Source organism: Setaria italica, chromosome II (genome assembly GCF_000263155.2).
Source record: "Setaria italica strain Yugu1 chromosome II, Setaria_italica_v2.0, whole genome shotgun sequence".
NCBI classification, from domain to species: domain Eukaryota; kingdom Viridiplantae; phylum Streptophyta; class Magnoliopsida; order Poales; family Poaceae; genus Setaria; species Setaria italica.
Window position 1 is genome coordinate 19822709 of NC_028451.1, and position 25250 is coordinate 19847958.

Here is a 25250-nt window from a genome sequence, read left to right on the forward strand (position 1 = left end):
TCAAGGTATCCCACAAGATCGCGGGGAAGCCCTCGAAGTGTAGACACGTTGAATGGAAGGTGCCATCCGCTCCAAACAGAACGTGTCCGGGGACGGCCATCTTGAACCAAGAAACCAAAACCACGTGAGATGGACTCCAAAGGTCAGGGGTCGGACAGAGAAAGCATTCGGTTTTAACCGAGAACAAGCTGGAAGAACTAGAAATCCTTAGAACCGAAGAAGAGCTTCTCCGAGCAAGGTTGCTTTTGAGGAGGGTGTCTTTACAGATTTTAGCTTATGTCACATGCACGGCCTACCTCGTTCTCAACCAAAACAACTGCCACAACTTTGGTCTTACGCAGTTAGTGCCGGTGGCAAGGCAACAAGTACGTATCTCCCTATAATAGCTAGTCGGTTCTAGCAACGTCTCCTAAGCGAACGTGGTTAGTGTACCTGCAGAAACACACCACCATAGATGAACCTTTCATGCCAGCACCCACAAAAGCGTTCCCAAACATTACCGCTCACTATAGGAATGGCACCCATGCGTTCATGGCTGCATGGACAGCACTCAACCGTGGAAATAGGTTCCCTTTGAATGGAACCATATAACCCTTCGCATACTCGTGATGCGGAATCAGCGCACGTATAATAGACGTGGCGAACAACCGTGCTGATAGGCTCGTTGGAATCGAACCGTACCAACCTTCGTATGGATTACATATGGAACCTGCGCACGTATGATAGACGTGGGCGAAACAACCACGATGATAGGGTCCTTTGAATAGAACTCCCTATCAACCCTCGCATACTCGTGATGCGGAACTCGGCACACGTATGATAAACGTGGCGAAGTGCTGGAAGAGTTAGCAAGATAACCAAATAAATATTAGCCACCTAAACAACCCCAAAATCCCCTAGGGCCTCTCGCACTAAAGTCATCCTTAACGATCGTATGAGACAGTATTCAAAAAGTTTCTAGCAACTTTTATCTTTTCAAAGAAGTGTGTTAGGGCTTGTTGTGTTCTCTGTATTGCTAACCAGCTCTGGTACCAGCTGTGGCGGATCCACTTCGGATTAACTTGATTAAACAGGGTTAAGTCGCCTAACATGCGACACCCATGCCTAAGCCAAGTTAACACGAAGTGCCGTCGGATTTCATCCGATTAACCACGTGAACAGGATCAAGTTAGCAAGCTCACACGAAGGTGAGTGGTTTCAGAGAATACAACAAGTCCACTGAGTTAAACAACTTAACCATTTAGTTCGTCCATAAAAACCAACACCAGAGTTTACAAGGTTTCAAAAGAAAAACAACCGAAGGTAAAGCAGCAAGCGGAAGCTAAACGCAGGGGTCGGACGTCCTTGGTGAGGCCAGCCAAGACGTCAGTGATCCCTTTCCTCGCCGTCCGAGGAGGGATCCCACTCGACCGTCCAACCCGGAGGGAGCTGGGGCGGCCAAGTGCTAGTGGAAGAGGGCTCGGGAGCAGCAACTTCACCTGAAAAAAAAAACAGGAGCCACAACAAGGCTGAGCTACTAAGCTCAACAAGACTTAACCGACAGGGAGTAACTACTCCACAAAAACTAGACATGCCAGGCTCTTTGGCTGAGGGGGGGGGGTTGTTTGCCAAGAAGCACTAAGTAAAACCCTATTTTCAAGTTTTAGCTCCGGTTCTAAGTTCATTATCCGGTCAAAGTTTTGCAACCTATTCTAAGCAATCATAGAACCAACCAAAAGGTATATATATCATCAACAAACCATGTCATCATCATATTTCTTTCTTACTCAGGGTAGCATAGCGATCAAGCAGTCTCAAACTGTGAGAGGCAGACGAATCGGTTCGAGTTCTTTAACCATGCATGGTGAACCTAACCTCACGACATCCGTGCACCCGGAGGTCGCTTCCTGTGTCGGCCTTCCCCATTAATCCCCTAACCCGTGTCGGGCCCATTTCCTTTGGTGCAAGGTTCCACAGACCCGGCCTCTGCCGTTCTGTGACCACGCTTACCACCACGTGCGACAGCTAGCAGGGGAAACTCCGTTCCAAGAACAATGGGGCGACCGCTCATGTCTAGGTTCAATCCGGTACTAGGCTTCCTCATCCCATACTAAGTATGAGGTTAGTACTTTCAAACACTTGATCACGAACACCACCACTGTCGGGCCTTAGCAAGTTCCATAGACAGACGGGGCGATCAACCGACCACCAAAGAGTTACCCATACACTGAAAGGTCCCCATGTTTTACACATACACCCTCGGTTTAAAGAAAAAGATATAGCTAGGCCCTCGGGCGAGGCGGAGAAGGGTCGACGGAACAGACAGGGTCGGGCGAGACGGAACCGGGGTTGGGCGGATAAGACGGGTTGGGCGAAGCGGACAAGGGTCGGCAGAACAGACAGGGTCGGGCGAGATAGAAAAGGGGTCGGACGAACAGAAGGGTCGGGCGAGGCGGAAAAGGGGTCGGACAAAAAGAAGGGTCGGGCGAGGCAGAAAAGGGGTCGGATGAACAGAAGGGTCGGACGAGGCGGAAAAGGGGTCGGATGAACAGAAGGGTCGGACGAGGCGGAAAAAGGGGTCAGCAGCTTACCTTCGTCTTACAAGGAAAGCTTGGGGTCGGGAAGAGCAGGTTCGGGCGGAGGAACTGGAACACTAAGGCTTGCAGCGGCAATGTCCGGCGGTGCTCCGGCGGCGGCGGTGCTTCTTGTGGATCACAAGTAAGCTCTTACGCAGCACGGAGGAGCAAGCGGCTGGGTGGATTGGGGAAAACGGTGTGGCGCGGAGAGGAGAGTTCCTCAGGGACTTAGTGTGGTGGCGCTGGGAGCTCGAACAGGGAGCAAGAGAAATAGCGGGAGGGTAGTGATGGCGAAGGGGACTCCGGCGGGGCTCGCGCATTCCCTTTTATAGCGGCGCGGGAGTGAGAAGGTGAGCGGCGCGAAGGCCGGGGAAGAAGCAATGGAGTGCTCTGCCCGGGCGGCGATTGAGCGACGAGGGCAGTGGAGCAGGACTTCGGGGATGACGCCGACAATCAGTGGGCTCTGTCCTCAGGGCGGCGCAGGCGCGGGTTTGCCGGTGGTTGAGATTTGGCGGAGGCGGGCGTCGTCGTGTGATGGAGCTGATGGAAGTGACCGGGATAAGGGCACTAGGAACGAGGGCACACAAGTGAGAAGACAGGCGGCTGCGGGCGCGCGAGCGAGCGCGGAGCAACAGATTGTCGGGCGGGCTTCTAACAGGGCGGGAAAAGGAGCTGTCGCTGCCATGGTCGGGGTTGGCGGAGGAGGAATCGTCGGGTAGCGAAGACCAGGCGGCGCGACTGTGGCGAGGTGACGGAAAAGACGGGCGACATCGGGCTCTGCGGCCGGGATCTGGCGATGTGATGATGGGCGCGGGTGGCGAGGTGCTGCAGAAAGGTTGTAGAGGGGCTTCCGCTGCGATTGGGGAGGAGGGCGCGATAATCCATTTGGTCGCGGGCCGAAGACGAGACGGAGCGGCGGGCGTCGGAGGAGTTGAGCCACGCGGCGGGGGAACTCTGAAGCGGGCATGCAACTCGAGTGCACCTGTCGCGGAAGATCTGGGGGAAAAGATCTCGTGGGGCCACCGGTCAGATAGAAGGGAGGTGTTGGGAGAAGACTTAGAAGAATCCGGCGGGTGAGTTGCGGTCGGCGGGGTTGGAATTGGAGGCCAGCGGAGAGGGGTCAGGTCTCAGGGGTCGGGACCGGACTGAGGGTTGATCACTTAGGCTTGGAAAACTAAGACAGGTGATCAGGGGCTCGGATTAAGATTAACTCGGAAGATTTCGGGGTCGGTCGTCACAGTGAGGTTGTGTGATTCCACAAATTTTTCCTATTCCACTTTCTCTTGCAATATCCTAACATGGCAAGATCTAATTCGAGTGTTCATGGTGGCCATCGTGGAGAACAAGAAGCCCCTATTCAGCGAGTTGAGTTGCATCAACTACAAAACTCACTCTTGGAGGCCATGGAGAGGATGTTTGTAATACCCAGTGTTAGTGACAACTTAAATTAAGACATTAAGAGGCTAACGATGAATTTGGATTAAAGGAAGGTAAATTGAGCCAAAAATCAAATTCGAGCCGAATTCGGCCAAATATGCAATTTGGAGTTTCAAATTTGGATAAATTTGGCAAAAGTAGGAAGTTGAGACTTGAGAGTATTTAGAACTCAAGAGAGTGAAGCTTGGGATCTAATTCAAGTCATAAACCTCTTGGAAATATAATCGAAGAAGGAATCAACAAAGTTACTATTTCCCGTCCGAAAATATGCGAATCTGAAAAACATAATGAGTACCTGACTTTGGAATTGGTTTCTGCATAATTTTTCATATAAGGGGGCAAAGGTTTCTGAACATTATTGAGATATGGTCCTTAGACAAGCATAGTAAGATGTTGTGGGCCAGAGAAAGTGGAGAATTCACATTTATACTGAAGCCCAAAAATGGCAGGTTGGACTGATTTCAGCCGAGAAGACGCGAGAAATTCCTAAGTCTGTAAACAACATTGATTAGCAATGTTTGGAGTCAATTTCAGGAAAATCCAGTGTAGAGGTTATATGGTTTCTTGTGCAAAATGGAATCTTTGTTAGATGTAGAACAAGGATAGGCAAGGTTCAAGCTGTATGGAAGGAGTTTGAGCAATTTAAATCGAGCTCAAAGTAGGGAAGAAGTCCCTGTGCTGGAAGCTGACAAAACTGAATTGTCAAGGTTCACTTACAGCAAATTGTGGCCGAACTTTGAGCTTCAGAAATCTCGGTCTTAGAGTAATTATCTCGGGTAAAGGCCAATCTATCAATTGAAGCTCTTGGATTACTCTACAAAATTACTTAAGGGATCCTTGAGAGATTGGATTTGAAATTGGTCGATGTGGAGGTCTGAACTTCGGAGAAGGGAAAGAAGAAACAGGGGAGGGGGTGAGCAGGGGACAGAGCCGTGCTGCCGCCGGCACCTCTGCCCGTCGGCCAGCGCGACGGCCACATCCGCGCCCACGCAGGCCTGCAGGTCATCGAGGTGGCACACATGCACGGTAAAAGTCCCGTATCTTTACCGCCTCACCCTCATCCCATTTAACCCTCCGCCTGTTCTACTGCCATGCGAGCCAAAGCTCGGTCAAGCAACGCCGCTGCCGGCTGATTCACCCACGCCGCCGCTCCTCTTTGCGATTCCACCCGCTCAAGGTTCCGCCAGCTCCTCCTGAACGCCCCACGACCCTCCGTTTCCCAACTCCCCGCCGTCAAGCTCTGCTTTGCCGCTGTTTTAATCCGCCGGCCGCCGTCACCAAATCCACGTGGTGAGCCTCTGAACTGGCCATTTCTTCTCAATTGGCGGGTCTAGGGGCATCCTGCGAGCATGTTGGAGATGAAGGAGGAGTCGTGGGAGGCATTTGAGCCGACTCCGTGCCCCGCCAGGGCCGGCCGCTGGCCGAGCCGCGACCGCCCGTGGAGGGGCCGGCTCGGGCCGCCTCCCGGTGAGCTGCGGCTGGGCGCGGGTGCGCTTGGCCTGGGCGCCGCCGCCTCATCCCACTCAGCCGCCGGAGAGCCGCCGTTGGCCGGGCCGCCCCATTTTCCCCCTGCCGTCGTGCGCCCGACCTTGGCCAGGGGAAGAAGAAGCCCCTAACCGAGGGGGCCCGCCCGTCAGCCGCAAGGGGGGGGGAAAGAAAAAGAAAAGGTGAGCCGTCCGTTTTGGGCCAGGGGAAGGCACCGGCCCAGCTAGCCCACGTGACGTAAAAGGAATGGAGTGCTGGCGGGCCACTTTTCAGCCCAAGGAGAGGCGCTGGCCGTGGGCCCCGCTCGTCAGTAAGAAGAAGGGGTGGAGAGTAGGAGGCCGGGTGGGCCTTTTTGCCTGTAAAGAGACCGGTTTGTGGGCCCTAGGTGGAAGTGGTGGTGGCTAGAAGAGGGCTGGGTAAGAAAAGTTTTGAGCCGGGGTTTTGGATAAACCTTAGATTTTCCTTTTATAGATAAAGAGTTAAAATTCGGTTTACACTGTTTAATTCATAGGAAATTCTAGAAGTGCCCAAAATTAGTGAAACTAATTTTATTAGGATTATTTTATTTTCCTTTATGCATGAAAATTCTTAAACCCTAGGAAAAATAATAAAAATTTAGGTATTTATTTAATGCCTTTTTGTTCAAGGTATTTAAATAAATGCTTAAACTTTATTAAATGTATAATACTTGAATAATGCTTTATTATCCACAAATCATTATTAAGTCATAGGAAATAAGTTTTGAGATTAGAAAATTATTATAATGCTTTTAAAAAAAATAAATATAAAAGAAAAAGTCTAAGGTAGGATTAGTAAAGGAAATAAAAATGGTGGGTTTAATCTTTTCAGGTTTTTGTGTGTTGGCTTGCAACTTTATCATGATGAATTGTGTAGTCACTTGTTGGGTTGCAACTTTATCATGAAGGAAAGTTGTATAGTCTTGTATTCAAAAAGTTGCATCACTAATCCATGCATATGCTATATCGTAGACACCGAAGCACCTGAAGAGGAATTCTTGGAATTATCAGAAGGATCTTCGGAGTTTGAGGAGATCGTTGAATTGATCCCCTGCGAAGCCAATCCGTCGGACAGTACTAACATTTTTATAGATCAAGGCAAGCCCCGGTGCATTTATACCTATCTATTTTGGAGTCATTATTTCTTGTGTCCAATTATTGGTTAATTTCTACATGAATGCATTAAGTCTAGGAGTTGATTGAAACCCATTCTTGTGCATAATCATACCTTGTTTTAAGGACATCTTTGCCACTTGTTCAAATAAATAGAAAGTAACCCAATTTTAGAAATGCTTAGATGCTTAAAGTAACTTGGTTACCGAACCTTATGGTGAAATGGTGAGTCATACATGCTAATTATGATATGGTAGCTTGGAAGTTTGAAAAGCAGACAGAAACTAGAGATGTTAGTTCTGCCTGCTAGATTAATTTGGTTAAGGCCCAATCATTGTCTTAACCTTTGATCAAGTGATTGTCACCTGATTGCTTACTGGGTATGGGACCAGTAAAGCCCAGTAGGTTAGTAGACTCTCTGATTGGGAATATTTCGTACATGTGCTTGACGTGCTGGAGATTGGCAGGGGTGTAGCCTGAAGCTCACATGGAGATCAGGCCAGACGTGGGGTCCCATGTGGGGGTGTGTCCCTGGGTTCAAGTAGTCTTATTCCCAATCCTTGGGTTTGCTAATCGAAAGGTCGTTACGTACGACCCGGACAGTCGTACATAGCTGGTGATCAGGGTGCTCTCTTGCAGGATGTAAATTGATCCGGGTCGCCGCAATTCTCGGTTATGAATGCACTTGATCACTGTTGAGCATCGTAGTATAACCTCATGAATCGAATATCTTTCCAATATTAATTTGTTGTATAACTTAATTTGTCATTGCTTGCAAAAGTATCTTTTTGTTATCATTTAGACTGGTTAGGTAATAACTTAATTGATTTAAAAGATAAAGCTAAGATCTCACTTTTTAGTAAGCTCTTTTGGCAAAAGGTGAGTCAGCCAGTACACTAAATAGCTATCATGTAGTTCTAGAAAAACTATTATATTGGTTAGTCGGGTAAGCCTTGCTGAGTGCCCCGTACTCAGGGTTATCCCTTGCGGTTGTTTTAGAGCCACAACAGGAGTCCGCCGAGGAGGAAGCCCCGAAAAACTAGGGTATTGTTACGAGTCCTGCAATACCCTAAGAAGTAAAACTTAAATGTTCTTCTCTCACCCGGACTAGTTTATGTTTTAAACTCCTAGAATCCCTCTAACCTGCACTGTTAAGTTTATTTCAAACTATGTTCTGTAATAATTCATACCACTTGTATGTATGTAAAAATGTAATATTTGTTGATGCTTTCCCATCGTGGAAGCGATCCTGGTGTATGGCTATGAGACATGACGTGGATCTTTCGAGGTGTCGTAGGGACACTCGACGGACTACCGGACTTATACTATTTTAAGTGCGTTTCGGATAATTGCTGTTCCGACAGTGATTAGGCGCATTTAAACCAGTTTAAGTTGGGCGGTTCTACCACAATGTTCAATGAACGTCTTCCTACTACGGGTGGAAGGGATCCACAACATCAACATGAAGAATGTGGTGATGAAAATTCTGGTTTTGAGTATGGTTTTCATGACCACTTTGGAGGTCGTCATGATGGTCATGGTGGTGGTAGGTGTGCTAGTCATGATGACCAGTGTGCAGGAGGTGATCATGGACATGGTCATCATGTTGGCTTTAATGATGAAGATGAATCTCAGGGCAGCCATGAGGAGGGATATGATGATGATGAGAATAATTTTGCAAACCATGGGTGGTTTCAACGTCATCAAAATCACCGTCGTGGTGCTGGTATAATGGTGAACATCATCGTGGTTGCAATAGGGATGATCCGGACAGCTTTGCTCATGTCAAGCTAAGTGTTCCAAAATTTTCAGGAAAACAAGATGCAGATGCATATCTTGATTGGGAAGAGCAATGTGATCAGATTTTTAGAGTGCATAATCTCTCTAACCAGAGGTGTGTTAGTGTTGCTTCCGTTGAATTCTCTAGTTATGCTCTCACTTGGTGGAATCAAATACAAGAAAATCAGCTTGTGTTGGGCCGTGATCATATCAACACATGGGCTACGATGAAGCAAGAGATGAGGAGGTGTTTTATTCCATCAAGCTATCACCATGACCTTCTGTTGGCGCTAGAAATCAGCCGATTGAATCTTTAGCATCAGACACACGATCCGGGAGAATCTGCTTAACTCCTGTTCGGGTGATCGCCCTGGTGCGGTTCACACGGCGTGCCAGCCAATCTGACCTGTTGATTGGCAAGGAAAGAAACGTGTCAGATCCTGGAGGCTGCGATCGGCTAAGGTTCCGATCTTGAGGAAGCTTATCAGTGAATCGGCCGATTTGCTGTAATAAAGAAATTGGCTATAATATAGCCGATTACCAGATAACGTTGGTGAAGAACACTGCTATAGTAAACTAAACAACGCTACAGTAGCAACACTAGGAACAGATCTTAATCGGCCATGCAAAAAGCGGTAAGTTAAGCGATAAAATAAAAGTAAGCCGAAAGCTCTAATTCCAGGCTGGATAACTGGTGATAAAACTAGAACAACAGGTAAAACCTAGAATTCTAGTGAGTATCGATAACTGATGAATAAATCTAAACGAAACGATAGTGATGCGCCCGAAGTTAAAGCTTAGATATTACTCGATAAACGGAACTTACAGAATCGGCCGAAGATCAAGTTGATGTAGCCCCGCCAACCCGTACGAACTCGTGAAAAGAAGAAAAGTACTGACGAAGTCGTCAACTTGAAAGTAAAGTGCAAGGAAATAGTAGATTGTTGTATTGATTTGATGATGATTACAGATCTCCAAAGATGGCTATTTATAGCCTGTTACAACCAATCTCTTAACTGACTAGGATTCTATCTCTAAGTTTAAACGAAAACGAATATTTACAAACATAACTCGTATCGGAGTTGGTCATTGCGCTCCCATGGGCCGATCTCCTTTTTATCTTCATAATCCACTTTAAGCCCATATTGGCCCAACTGCTCTAGCCTCCCAAATAGCCAATCTCCACCAACTCCATCCGCCGAAATACTGCAGCACCAATCGGCCGATCTCCCACTGTAACACCAATCGGCCGATTCCCAATCGTGACCTTCTCACCTTGCCGTATCAGCAATTCTCTCCCTTCTTGACGCCGATTCCATACATGTCAAAATCTGGCGTCAACACATGCCCCCCAATTTCGGAGTAAAACATAATCTTTACTTCGAAATTCCTTTCAACTTCCCTTCCGAAACAAATGCATTAAAAATGTCCTTCCGTTTCACGCTCTTCTACCTGATGATTGCAATCTTTTCGAAACGGGCGCCCACGACAACCACTCCCCCCTGAAAAAATCGAACCGCTGGCGCGGTAAAAATCCCGCTTTTACCCCTTCTCAGACCATCTTTAAATATCAGCACGTCCCATACTTCTTTTTCACGAGCCCACGTCTTCCTTCTTTGGCGCACTGATCTCCTTCTTCCTCCAGCGTCTCCTTAACCTCCAACCGTTCCCTCCGGCGACCTCTTCCATCTACAGTCCATCCCATCTCCCCGATGGCGACACCTTCAGGCACTCCACCAACATCCGAGGTCCCGGAGATGGCTCCACCAGCAGCAGCTCCAGCAAGAATGGCGGCAGCTCCATCGGTAGGAGCGGGAGCCCCATCGGCAGGAGCAGGAGCTTCATTGGCGGGAGCAGGAGCTTCATCGATGTCGGAGGCCCCACCGACAGCTTTGGCATCTGTAGCTCTGCCGGCAATCCCGCCAACCACGATGAGCTTCATCCCAGAGGTTCTTACTGAAAACTTTCCTTTCCACTCCTTAATGCCAGTGCATTTACCTTAGATCTGTTCTTACTTCCCCTCCATTTTTTACCTTTTTTAGGCGGTTAGGCACCAGATTACTATTCGCCTCACCGAAACTCCTGGCCTTATCTGTCTTGGTCCCATGGGAAACCCAGATCCAGTTGACCTAATCAATTTGGAAACCCATAGGATCCCATTCAAGCAATCAACCATGGACCTAGATCATTGGTCAGGTACCTTCAGATCATGGCCGAATGAAACCCCCGGCTGGAGAGAATGGTATCAATAGATAGCCGCCTCTAAGAGAGTTCAATGGGATGAACACAAAATCGGCCAGTGTATCGACTTATCTTTGTCTCAAATGGAGAGGAATGAACCTTTAGTGATAGCAGCCTCCTACTTTTGGTCTGACGCCCTCAACGCGTTCCTCTTCGGACATGGACCTATGACTCCCACCCTGGCCGATGTGGTCATGTTGACCGGCCTTGACATCTCCTCTCCGGATACTCCTTTCCATTATCTGGTCAAAACATCCCATCGGCTGGAGACAAAGGGAATCGGCGGGTGGAAAGGATTCATCAAGAGCAACAAGAGGACCGGGACAATCGTAGAGAGAGAGCACACGGCCTTCCTAATGATGTGGCTGGAGAAGCATTTATTTTGCGGGAGATCAACCGGTCCATCTTCCAATACACAGGCTCTGGCCGAGGCACTATCTATAGGAGCTTTTGTCCCTCTTGGTAAGCATCTACTGGGATCGGCCTACCACATGTCCACCAGATCGGTGTGAAATTATCTAAGGGAGAGCAGATCAGAAATCCAGGTGGACCCTGGTGGTTCATCAACTTGTGGCTCAATCTGTATATGAGCAAGGTCTCTTAGCAGCTGGTGGAGTACATGACGTTCCCCAACATCGAATCGGCAGAGAACCCCACTGTACGGTGCCGGTGCACTTCCTTCGGCGAAGCAGCATCGGCCTTCTCTGGTTGCCCATATTCTGCCACCAAGGTGGCCGAGTATTTCAGATGCTTTTACAATGGCTTCAGTGAAGATGCAACCAGCTAGTTCCCTTATCAAAGGGAGGAACCATTCTTTGAGCTCCCCTCTTGCTTTGACTCGACGACCAGTACATTTGATGAGGAGCTCACGAATGAACTTATCAAGCCAGGGATCCTGCCGGCAAACTTCTTTTTGGCAAAGGATGCCCCCACCTAAGAGTTTTACAACCCTTCTGTTGCAGCACGGCAATTCGGCCTGGGTCAACTGCCGATTTATGCATATTTTGCTGGCCAAGTAAAATTCAAAAACGAGCTCACCAAAGGTCTCGACTATAGTCGGCTGTACGACCGGATTCCAGACTCCAGCACCATAGACCTAGCCGATTGGATAGTGGCCCCTTTCGCCGTCCAACAATTCAAGCTATGGTGGGCAGAATGGAAACAACATATTCTGTGCTTCTGCGGCGATATATTGCAACATCCTGGACCCCGACCACATCGACCCGAACGCAGAGGTATCGCTCCTTTTTTAGCTGATTTTCAACTCCCTCCTTTTATATGCTACTGACTCTTATTGTTTCTTTCAGTCTGAGAGCCGCGTTCCCCCAAAACGTAGGCGAAGCGGCCGGCCGATAGAGGATCGCTATCCGTACACAGAGTTCCCCCTTATCGGCTATCATGCCCCTTCTGTTGACGACATTGCTGGCCGATTGAAGCAAACGTAGAAGAAAGTTGTCAAGAAAACAAGCTGTCGGGTCCGCGCCCGCACAGAATCAGCCGATCCTCCTGTGGACGCATCGGCGGAAACTTTGGCCGCGCTGACCCTCCCAGTCATTGAAGAAGTCGACCTCCAAGCTGCTACGGAAGCTGGAGCGGCTCCCGCGTCATTATTGGTGGAAGCCATTCAGGTAAACTCACCTTTTAACTTTCTCCTGGTCATCGCTTCAACACTGACTTTTTCCTATACCAGGCCGCACAAACCGCCTCGGAGGACCCACAGCAATCGGGGATGCCTCAAGCAGAAACTAAAGCACCAGTGTTGCCTCCTGTTGAGGTATAGGGTCTTTCAACTTAATTCTTTTAATATTAAATGATAACCTTACTAATCTTGACGCAGGTCATCAGCGCGCTAACTGTGCTTCCTAAACAGCCGCCTGTCAGAGAAGTCCCTCAAGAAGCCGGCCCGAGCAGAACGCCGATCATCGTCGAATCTTCTTCTTCCGATGAGCCGATCGCACCAGTCCCCGAGATGGGGGTAGTGATTCCGCAGACGCAGATGGAATAGATCCGTTTCAAAGAAGTAAGAAGTCTCATAACCCGCATTGGCCGATTTGCTATCATCATCGGCTGACTTATTTTTTCCTTTTATTTATCATCTTGCAGGAACAGGACACTCCCAATAACAGCCTCTTCTTGTTTGCGGTTGCGCTCTCTAACGACGAAGAAGTCGCCTCTCATCAGGTTACCTTGAGCTCAGTACCTGACAACGTCCGTGCCAAGCTTGAAAGTATACGGACCCTCCTTCAAAAAGACATCGGCTGATTGGTAGAGGACGCCTCGCCGATTCGGCAGCTCTTTGGTGACGTCAGCGACCGAGTCCCAGAAGAAGCCGAAGAAGCCTTGGCACCTGCCGCATATATTGAATCCATGCGGATCTCAGTTTTTAGGGCTCTGCGTCACATGGCTGATCATGCCAAGCTGGCTAAGACTCGTGAGGAGGAGGACTCGTACAAGCATCGGGCCCAAGAGGTACACCACCAGATTCACTTCCTCGAGAACTCCCGTCCTGGGATTGTTGGCATGATAGATCACCTCAAGCGCCGAAGGGCAAAACTCGCCAAAGAGATGGAACAAGTAACCAAAGAGATAGCCATTGAAGAGAAAAAGCTTCAGGAGCTCCCTTCCGTTATCACCGATTTGAAGCAGGAGAGGTAGCATCTGGCCCACGAGGCCCTCACACTTCATCGTCACATGCCAGAAGTCCCGGGGTCGGCGGAGGATGACCAGTGAGTCTTAGACTCGGCCGATCAGATCAGGCGACGAGCGATCGCGGCCATTAATGCCCTTCTGGGATGAATTGTAAAAGGACTTGCCGTTTTGCAAGAACATTAATACCTTTTGACCGTCCTTCGCGACGCGCTTTTATTTATTACCCTTTTATTCCGACAGGACGCGTCTTACCAAACCTCTGCCCTTTCCCTTCTTATAAATACCGGCCCTAATTTCGCTCTCAAGAATACTTGCCCCACTCGATTCCTTTCCCGATTACTTTTTCATCGAAACATTTGCAGGCATGTCTTCTTCGTCTTCTTCCTTCTCCTCTTCTTCCGTCAATCAGGTATAACATTCATCTTCATTCCTTCTTTTCAGTTCTGATTCCATTGAACCATCCTAACTCTTAGGCGGTTATATTTTAACTTTTTTAGCCAAGGCGCCTAAGCCCCGAACTCGAACGGGCAATCGAACTCATGCACTCCGACGAGCCATTGTCGCAAGAGGCTAGGGAACTGATCAAGGCACACCGTGAAGAACTCAGAGATCATGTTCCTGCCGATGTTCAATGGATCTGGGATCACATCGACGGCAACTGCTACAGGCAGCCGCCAGTCAATAGGAGCCACCCACTCCCTCACCCGGTCGCCCTCGAAGATGCCGCGGCAGGAACATCTCGTGTGATACTGGATTGGAGCCATCCTCTTCCTCGCCAGGTTGCGGCAGAGGCCGCGATGAAAGATGTAGAAGAACGAAGCACCCGCCTTCTGATAGAATTAGGTCGGATTGAGAGGGAACTCAAGAAGAAGCATAGTTGAGTATTTTTGTTCTAAGGGCGACTTGTACCGCATCGGCCGTGTAACCTATCGTCCGTACCGAATGATAAATTGGCCAACCTGAACGATTACTTTTCTCCTCTAGGCGATTCCTTTTTCTGCATCAGCTACATGATCATCCAGGAAATAACCGTTCTGTCCTGCTATGCCTCATAATGATTCTTATGCATCGACCCATATACTGGGGTAATATCTTTTCAAGTACCTCCCGTTCAAGGCCCTAGTAAATTCTTCCCCTTCGATTGTCTTCAGAATGTATGCGTTTCCCGGAGCGCGTCGGCCGATTCTATACGGCCCTTCCCAAGTGGGGGACCATTTACCGAACTTAGGATCTTTAGATCCGATCGGCAGCACCAACTTCCATACAAGATCCCCTTGGGAGAACTGCATGAATTTGACCTTCTTGTCATACCATCTAGCTACTTTCTTTTTGTTCTCCTCGATACTGATCAAAGCTCTCAGACGTTGACCCGCCAAATCGTCGAGTTCCCTTTTCATAAGCGAGGAGTAATCATCGGCCGTCAGCTAATCTTGAAGCGACGTTCGTCTTGAGCCCGTTCTCAACTCCCATGGCACTACCGTCTCATGACCGTACACCAATTAATAAGGAGATACCTTGGTAGCCCTGTGGCAAGCCATTCTGTACGCTCATAGGGCTTCGGTTAAACATAAGTGCCACTTTTTGGGTTGTTCTTCGATTTTCCTCTTGATCAACTTAATTATCCCCTTATTGGATGATTCGGCCTGGCCGTTAGCCTGAGCATAATACGGGGAGGAGTTTAGCAGTTTGATCCCCATATCGGCCGTGAACTCCTCGAATTCACCTGATGTGAACATCGTTCCTTGATCAGTCGTGATGGTCTGAGGGATGCCGAAGCGATAGACAATGTGGTCCCTTACGAAATTGACCATAGCAGCCGATGTTATGGCCTTTAATGGAATCGCTTCCACCATCTTGGTGAAGTAACTAGAATGAATTTGTGTCCCTTACTTGATGGAGGATATATCTGTCTGATAAGGTCTATTCCCCAACCTCTGAACGGCCACGGCTTGATAATTGGATTCATAGCCGATGCGGGCGCGCGTTGCACGTTCCCATATTTTTGACAATCTTGGCATCCTTTATAATATTTGAAACAGTCCTCAAGGATTGTCGGCCAATAATATCCATTATTTCTAATCATCCACTTCATCTTATGTGCCGATTGGTGGGCTCCACACACCCCTTCATGGATTTCTCCGATCAGGGTTTTTGCCTCCTCTGTCCCTAGGCATTTGAGTAGAACACCATCAATCATTAGGTAGAACAAGTCATTTTCCAGTAACACATACTTTGTGGCTTGAAATAATCGGCCGATCCACTTTCTTAGATGGGTCTTTTAAATAATCGGCGATCTCTTTTCGCCAGTCGTCGGCCGCGAGTTCTAGAGTCATGGCGCCTTGAATCGGCCGATACCCAGATGCGTGCTGGGCAAGCTTGTTGACTTCTTCATTATAACCCCTGGGGATGTGCTCAATAACCGTGGATTTGAATTCTTGCAGAAGCTGGAGGCAATCTTCATAATAAATCCTTAATACGTCATCCTTGCACTCGGATCTTCCTGTCAATTGGTCCATGATGAGCATGGAATCTCCAAAAATTTCCACGACGTCGGCCTTAATCTCTCTTAACAATTGTAAACCTTTTAGGACAGCCCGGTATTCCGCCTAGTTATTGGTGGCGGATGCTTCTATCGGTAGAGAGAAATCATAACTTGCCCCCCGAGGCGATACGAGAACGATGCCGATTCCCGATCCGGCCCCACATGATGACCCATCAAAATATAAGGTCCACGGCACTGGTTCCACAACGGCGATTTCTGGTCCGCAGTGCTGGGCGACGAAATCGGCCATGACCTGACCTTTGACAGCTTTCGCCGATTCGTATCGTAGATCAAACTCCAATAAAGCCAAAATCCACTTTCCAATCCGCCCTTTCAAAATCGGCAATGACAGCATGTATTTCACCATGTCGTCCTTGCATACGACTACGCATTCTGCCGATAACAGGTAGTGCCTGAGTTTGGTGCATGAGAAGAAAAGACATAGGCATAGTCACTCTACCGGGGGATATCTTGTTTCGGCGTCTAGAAGTCTTCTGCTAACATAATATATCACCCGTTCCTTTCCTTCAAATTCCTGGATTAACGCTGACCCGATAGCCCGCTCATCGGTCGATAAATATAGCTTGAACGGCTTACTGGTTTGTGGTGAGACTAATACGGGTGGCGAGGCCAAGTACTCCTTGATGTCTTCTAATGCCTTGCGTTGCTCTTCTCCCTATACGAATTCTTGGTCGGGTTTTAATTTTAATAACGGTGTGAAGGCCTGGATACGTCCCGATAGGTTGGATATGAATCTTCTGATGAAATTGACTTTGCTGATCAAGGATTGCAACTCGGTTTTATTTTGTGGGACCACGACTTTTTTTATAGCCGCTATAGTCTTCCGGTTGATCTCTATCCCACGCTCGTGAACCATGAAACCCAAGAATTGTTCGGCGGATACGCCGAAAGCACATTTGTTCGGATTCATTTTTAACCCATGCCTTCTCGTGCATTCCAATACTTGCTGTAAATCGGCCAGATGTTCCTGGTGTCCTTTTGATTTGACCACGACGTCGTCGATGTAAATTTCTACCAGTATGTCGATAAGTTTGTAAAATATGTAATTCATGGCTCATTGATACGTAGCGCCGGCGTTCTTCAAACCGAAAGTCATTACCACCCATTCGAACAATCCGAGGTGACCTGGTTACCTGAAAGCTGTTTTCGATATGTCCTCTTCGGCCATTAGTATTTGATTGTATCCGGCGTTTCCATCCATGGAACTGATAACTTTGTGACCTGCGGCGGCGTCTATTAACACATCGGCCATCGGCATCAGGTATCCGTCCATTGGCGTAGCCTGATTAAGGTTCCTGAAGTCAATGCACACGCGTAGTTTTCCGTTCTTCTTGTATACGGGCACGATGTTGGAGATCCACTCGGCATAACGGCATTGCCGAATAAATTTCGCTTCAATCAGCCTTGTGATTTCGGCCTTTATATCAGGTAAGATTTTAGGATTACATCGTCGCGCAGGCTGCTGATATGGCCGATATTCCGGTTTTATGGGCAGCCGGTGTTCAACAATGGACCGGTCTAATCCGGGCATTTCATGGTATTCCCAAGCAAAGCAATCTTTAAACTCTTTCAATAAATCTGTCAATTTACATTTGTATTCCGGATCCAAATTAGCACTAATGTACGTCGGCCTTGGCTTGGTGCCATCGCCTAAATCTATCATCTCTAATGAATCGGCTGACGTAAACCCGTGCCCTAGTTTCCCGTCTTCCTGAACGAACTGATCCATTTAATCTGAATCTTCGGAGCCGACTGCTCGGATTGGCTGTAGACCAAAATCGGACACTTTCAGGAAATCAGTGTCCCAAATTCTCCCGGATATGCACTTGACGTTCTCGCAGCTCCATTGCTGTGCATCGGCCGCCGCGACGCCGTACGCGGAATCGGCGGTGACCACTTCGATGTTATCGCCGACCCATTGCACGAGGCATTGGTGCATTGTAGACGGGATGCAGCAATTTGCGTGTATCCAGTCTCGGCCGAGTAGCATGTTGTAGGATCCTTTGCCATTGATAATAAAGAAAGTGGTGGGAAGAGTCTTACTGCCGATGGTGAGGTCGACGCAGAGCGCGCCGCGAGCGGGAGACACGTTGCCTTCGAAGTCTTTGAGCATCATGTCCGTCTTGGTCAGATCATCGTCACTTTTTCCTAGCTTCCGGAACATGGCGTACGGCATGATGTTGACAGCAGCTCCTCCATCTACTAGTAGTCTAGTGACGGGTGGGCCGTTGACATGTCCTTTGAGGAACAACGCCTTGAGGTGCTGCCTTTTTTCGTCCTCGGGTTTCTCGAAGGTAGCTGTCATTGGCTCCAAAGCCAATTGCGCCATCTGTTCTTCTATTGCCGACATGTTATGTCGGTCGGCAGGAGTCATGAACTCCATCGGCAGAATGAAAACCATGCTAACATCGGCTGCCGATTCCTGGTTGTCATCACCTTCCCTGTCATTTCTTCTGGGGCACCACACCCGAGACTTGTTGTTTTGCTTGTTCATCACCAAATGTTGCACCTCTTCCCGTTGTTCCCATTGGCGGAGACGCTGGATTCTTCGTTTTTGTGATTTGGTCAATCCGTCAGGGCACCACCCCGGTGGCCTGACTCGTTCCCATTCTGGTTCCCATCCCAAGGGATTCTCATCTGATACCCGAGCGTCGGCCATCTCTTCCAGCCGATCGTGTGTGCTAGCCTTGCCCTCTGGTTGGTCGCGCTGATCGAATCTGCCCCCCGGCCTATCGTTTCGCTCATGCCTGTCTTCCGACCGATCATATTGGTCACTTCTGCCCCCCAGCCAATCACGTACTGAAGGGCGCCGGTCCTCTTGCTCACGCCAGTTTTTGCTGATCGGCTCTGGCCTTCCATCTCTGGAGCGAGATCTTCTAAATGGCCGATTGTTACGATACGGGCCGTTGCACTCGGGGAAACTGTCGGCTGACGGCAACCTAAGGTTATTCTCCCAGCAGTGGATGAAGAACGGGCATCGCCAATGATCTTCATGTCGTCACATCATCTCTTCCCGGAATCTTGAACTTTCTTGTTACCGTTGATACTTGTTGAGCAGAAATTGGGAGGTGATGGGCCTGCGTGGTTCTCCCGATCCCTCGCCCTCATCCTCCATCCGTTGTTTCCCTTTAACATTTTCGGGCACCGCTTGATTCCTGGGGTCTATGGCGCCGCTCTTTTTAGCCGATTCCGATGTTAGCACCTTGGTCTGGAGTGAGTTCCTTCCTGTATCAACCATGTTGGTGGGGAAGGGATGCTGATCGATCTTCATCGACTTTACTGGCTTCGTCGGGACCTCGAACTTGAGCCTGCCTTGCTCGATGGCCGATTGTATTTGCTGTCGGAAGATTTTGCATTCGTTCGTGTCATGGGAGGTGGCATTGTGCCACTTGCAATATTTCATCTTCTTTAGCTGCTCGGCCGATGGGATCATATGGTATGGTGAGAGCTTGATTTGTCCTTCCTGGAGGAGGAGATCGAAGATTTTATCGGCCTTTGACGTGTTGAAACCGAATGCCTCCGGTTCCTTTTTCCCGAACGGACACGATATCGGCTTCTTCCCTTTAACCCACTCCGCCAGGCCGATTTCTGTTTCTTCTTCGGACTCAGCTCCTTCTAAGTACACCACCTTCTTCTAGATATTCCTCCGTGGATCAAAGGGACGTACTTCCTGACCGGACAGTCGATGTACGATTTGGCTCAGGCTCTCGAACTCCTGTGAAGCATATTTCTCTTTGATCTGAGGTAGGAGACCCTGGAAGGCTATATCGGCCAATTGTGCATCGGTTAGGACTAGGGTGTAGCATTTGTTCCTAATTTCTCTGAACCTCTGCACGTATGTGGACACCGGCTTATCACTCCTCTGTCTGAGGCTGGTTAAGTTTGAAAGCTTCATCTCATGTACCCCAGCGTAGAAGTATTTGTGGAACTGCTTCTCCAAGTCGGCCCATGTAATTATGGAGTTGGGTGGCAGTGTAGTAAACCATTGGAAGGCCGACCCGGACAGGGATGACGAGAAGAGGCGTACCCGTAGAGCGTCTTGTGCAGCTGCCTCCCCACATTGGATGATGAATCTGTTTACGTGTTCCACAGTTGAGGTATCATCAAGCCCTGAAAACTTGGTGAAATTAGGAACTTTGTACCGATGGGGAAACGACAGCAAGCCATAGGTAGGCGGGTACGGCGTTCTGTATGTGTAGGTTTGCTCCTTCAGCTTTAAACTGAATTGCTCTTGAATCACCTCTGCTATCTGTGCCGTCCAGTCTGCTTGTTGTTGATGAACTATCGGCTGGGGGACCGGCACGTGTTGGTAGATCGGCGGTGGGATGACCGGGTGGTGGACGAAGGCGTGCGGCGCCTGAGGTGACGCGACCGGCTGTGTAGTCAGCATCGGTTGTCTCAGTGAACCGGCCGTTTCATCATATAGTACAATCGGCGCAGCGCCCCGAAGTGCTTCTGTTGTTTCTTCCCCCTACCCATCTCCAGCGTGACTGGTTGATACTGTGGGACCATCGGCCGCATGGCCGATTGGAAAGGTGCCTGGATCGGAGAGCTTCCATAGCCGGCCGACTGATCTTGGCCGACTGACGCCGATGGTGCCCCCCAAGGCACTGAGTTTAGTGAAGATGATTGCGCAGAAGAAATCTGAGTGGGTTGAGGCGGCGCATGTGGCTGGAGGTATGGTGCGCCGTTGTATCCCAGATGCGTTGATGACAAAGGAGCGCTAGATCCTCCTGGCTGACCTTGAATCGGCTGAGGAGCCGAGTAGGGTATATTTGGAGAATACCTGACCGGGGCTATGATAGGTGGTGCGTACGCTGGCCCGTGGTACCCTTGAAACACACCATTGGCCAGGGAGCTGATGACGACATTGTATACCGTATTAGTTATCACCGGGGATTGATCGATGAAAGCTTGGTAGACAGATTGTTGAACCATCTCGGACATCTTGCCCGAGTCCTCGGCGATTGTAATCTGGCGGGGAGTTGGAAAAGGAGCTTTCCTAACAGTTTCCTCGCTCCTGGTACGACTGAAGGATTGTAAGCATGTTTGTCGGCAGTATGCTATTTGCTTCTCCAGCTCTTCCTTCTGGTTGCCCTTGAGGTCTGCTTCTGTCACCTCGATGACATTATCTTCAGAGATTTCGGCAGCTTTCAACATGGTAGTGGTTATGTAGGTCCCACCGGGCGTGCTAAAAGTGTGTTGGCGCTAGAAATCAGCCGATTGAATCTCTAACGTCGGACACACGACCCGGAAGAATCTGCTTAACTCCTGTTCGGGTGATCGCCCTGGTACGGTTCGCGCGGCGTGCCAGCCAATCTGACCTGTTGATTGGCAAGGAAAGAAATGTGTCAGATCCCGGAGGCTGCGATCGGCTAAGGTTCCGATCTCGAGGAAGCTTATCAGCGAATTGGCCGATTTGCTGTAATAAAGAAATCGGCTATAATACAGCTGATTACCAGATAACGTTGGTGAAGAACACTGCTAGAGTAAACTAAACAACACTACAGTAGCAACACTAGGAACAGATCTTAATCGGCCAAGCAAAAAGCGGTAAGTTAAGCGATAAAATATAAGTAAGCCGAAAGCTCTAATTCCAGGCTGGATAACTGGTGATTAAACTAGAACAATAGGTAAAACCTAGAATTCTAGTGAGTATCAATAACTGATGAATAAATCTAAACGAAACGACAGCGATGTGCCCGAAGTTAAAGCTTAGATATTACTCGATAAACGAAACTTACAGAATCGGCCGGAGATCAAGTTGATGCAGCCCCGCCAACCTGTACGAACTCATGAAAAGAAGAAAAGTACTGACGAAGTCGTCAACTTGAAAGTAAAGTGCGAGGAAATAGTAGATTGTTGTATTGATTTGATGATGATTACAGATCTCCAAAGATGGCTATTTATAGCCTGTTACAACCAATCTTTTAACCGACTAGGATTCTATCTCTAAGTTTAAACGAAAATGAATATTTACAAACATAACTCGTATCGGAGTTGGTCATTGCGCTCCCATGGGCCGATCTCCTTTTTATCTTCATAATCCACTTTAAGCCCATATTGGCCCAACTGCTCCAGCCTCCCAATCGGCCGATCTCCACCAACTCCATCCGCCGAAATACTGCAGCACCAATCGGCCGATCTCCCACTGTAACACCAATCGGCTGATTCCCAATCGTGACCTTCTCACCTCGCCGTATCAGCAATTCTCTCCCTTCTTGACGCCGATTCCATACATGTCAAAATCTGGTGTCAACACCTTCGTAATAGGTTACAAACATTGAGATAAGATTCCAAATCAGTTGATGAATATTACAAAGAGATGGAGTTGCTCTTGATCCAGTCTAAAATTAGAGAAGATGAGGAGTCAAAAATGGCAAGACTTTTGCATGGTCTCAATGATGACATTGCTGGTTTTGTTGAGATGTTTCCATATCATAATTTGCAAGATCTTGTTGATCAAGCTATGCACACCGAGAGGAAGATTCAGCTAGAAGGACGTGGTCGGTCCTATGGGAGTTCATCTATCTCAACTCCATGGCACCAGTAGCAGCCCGGCACCTCTGTTGGTGGTGGTAGATCTCAATACGCTACAGCTAGGCCTTCTGCATACATTGGTGCTGCAAAGACAACTATTTCTAGTGCTTCTTCACCGACAATTCAGCAAGAGACTTGGCGTCCTACTACAAGTACAGCAGCCCCTTCAGTTACATCGGCTGCTGCATCATCTTCACATAGCCGAAGCATTGTGTGCCACAAGAGCCAAGGTCGTGAACATATTGCTACTGAATGTCCTAGTAGGAGGACCATGATTGTGAATGAGCAGGGTGAATGGGAATCTGAAAGTGAAGAAGAAGATGCTCCAATATATGATGAAGAAATTGTGAATGATGAGAGTGAGAACCAACCCGATGAAGGTGATAATAATTGCTTTATTTCTTGTTGTGTTCTTAGTGTCACTACTGCGAAAGAGGAAAATGGACAGCGGCACAATCTTTTTCGCACTCGATGCATGATCAAGGACAAGCTATGCCACATCATTGTTGATAATGGCAGCTGCTATAATATAGCAAGTCAAGAATTGGTTGATAGAATGGGTTTCAAACTGCAGCATCATCCCGATCCATACAAGATGCAATGTCTTAATGATTGTGGTGCGCCATGTGTAACCAACATTGTGGATGTTCCTTTTTCTATTGGAAGGTACAATGATCAAGTGGAGCGTGATGTGGTGCCTATGCAAGCATGCCAGCTACTGTTGGGAAGACCGTGGTTGTATCACCGTGATGTTCAGATTTGTGGTCGAGCCAACAAGCTTCTTCTCATGCACAAAGGAGAGCGCATCTCTTTGCTCCCATTGACCCCGGAGGATATTTTGAAAGATGACATCAAAAGAAAACAGTGAGAGAGAAAGAAACACTTGCGAGTGACCCACAAACATAGTGAGGGAGCCTCTCCAAATCCAAATAAAACTCCACAGCTGCAAAGAACCGAGCCTAAGGGAAAAGAGGGTTTAGTGATGCTGGCCAGGAAAGGAGATTTAAAGGAATTGTAATAGTTGTCATTTGCAATATCAAAGTAACTATGGGAAGTTGGAAAGAAATCCAAAAGAAAAAGAAAAACAATTGGCAAAAAGATCAAATTCGGCCAAATTTTGACCGAAATTTGATTTTCAATTTTGAAATTCAGCAAAATTTGTCGAATATGTGGAATACAAGTGTAAGAGTATTTAGAATTAGGGATCAAAAAGTTGGAACCAGATTAGTGCTAATTATCACAAAAGAATTAGAGAAAGAAAAAGAAAAAGAGGAATTGCTGTTTACTGTTCACCGTCCGAAAACAGCAATTCAGAAAAACAGCCATAGAGTCTGTTTTCAAAATTCATTTCTGGAGAAATTTTTTACTAAGTGCACCATGACAACTATACCATATTGAAGTGTGAACTTTGGACTACAAGATTTGGGTGTTGTTGGCCAGGATCAGTAACAGGAAGGGAGTCAAATTCCAGCTCAAAGTCAGCACAAAATCACAAGTGACTGAAACTCTGAATCACAAAATCACAAGTCTGAATGGCAGTGTAACATCAACTTTGGGATTAAATTTAGAGCAATGTAGCTAAAAGAGGGTACTTGTTCATGAGCAAAATGGAACATTGGGACAATATAGAACATGTTTGAGGAGAAGTTGGACTGAGGGCAGAAGAATTAGACCACGAAATCGAGTCATCAAGTGAGCTCCATGACACTGTCGACGACTGACGAAACTGAATAATGGTTTCAGTCGAAATTCAGAAGAACCCGAGAAAACAAATCCAAATTCCATCAAATTTGATGTTTATCTCGAGCCGGTGCCAAAATAAAAGATGCCAGGCTCGAGATTATCTTCCAACTCTGTTAAAGCACGGGAGGCCGTTGGATTGAGGATCGACCACCAGTTGCTTCTGAAGATCACGAGCGCCAGAAGAACGGTGACAGAGCTCCAGACGTGTCGCCGCCACCGTCGTCGGTCGACCGCCAGGACAACTAGCTAGGCCACCTCCTCACCACGCAAGCCTACGGGTAGGCCACGGTGTCGTCCATGCGGAGGATGAATCGCTTGAATAGTTACTGTTCCCGCGCCACCGTTTCACTGCCATCCCTTTTTACCGCCGCCCGCTCCTCTCTGTCAAGCTTCACCGCCAAGCAAAATTCCGCCGCCACAACTCGTCTCCCGTCGATTCCTCTCGCCCACTCCTCCACAGACACCCCAGCTACACCCTAAGCCAGTCGTTGTCCCACATCCTTGCCGGGATCGCCGTGCTCACCGCCGCTTCTGCCCGCCGCCGTCGCGCCACCCGCTCACGGTGAGAACCACCTTGCGCTATCTCTCTTTCTTCTTGAGTAGTCGTAGTCGAGTCCTTAGGGTTCTAGGATGGGGTAGAGGTAGTTGTTTGAGTCGGTTAAGTCGATGTCGCAAAAAGCCACGGCCGGCCGAGGAAGTCGCCGCCTGTCACCGTGGAGGGGATGGCTCCGGCCATCTCCCGGGGAGCTGTTGCCGTGCACAGAGTCGTGTAGGTGTAGAGATGGTGTCGTCACCTAGTCCCGCCGCCGGGAGGGCGCCGGCCGGCGAGTCGCGCCGCCCCTGTCTCGAACGCGTTTTGGCGGGAGGTAGAAGAAAGCGCTAGGCGCTCGAGCCCGCGCGTGAGAGGCAACGGAGGGAGGAAGGAGGCAGGCCAGAACCGCGCGGTCGGTTGCTGGGCCGCGGCTTAAATGCCCAGTGCCGCGCGCGGAGGAGTAAAGGAGAAAGAGGCCGGGCGCAGTCGGTTGTTGGGCTGGGGCGTCGGAAGCCCAAAAGGCTGGTGCAGTCGACCGCGAAGGAGAGGGCCGGAGGCCGGAACAGCTCGCGGGCCAACTTCGCGGAAGAAAAAGA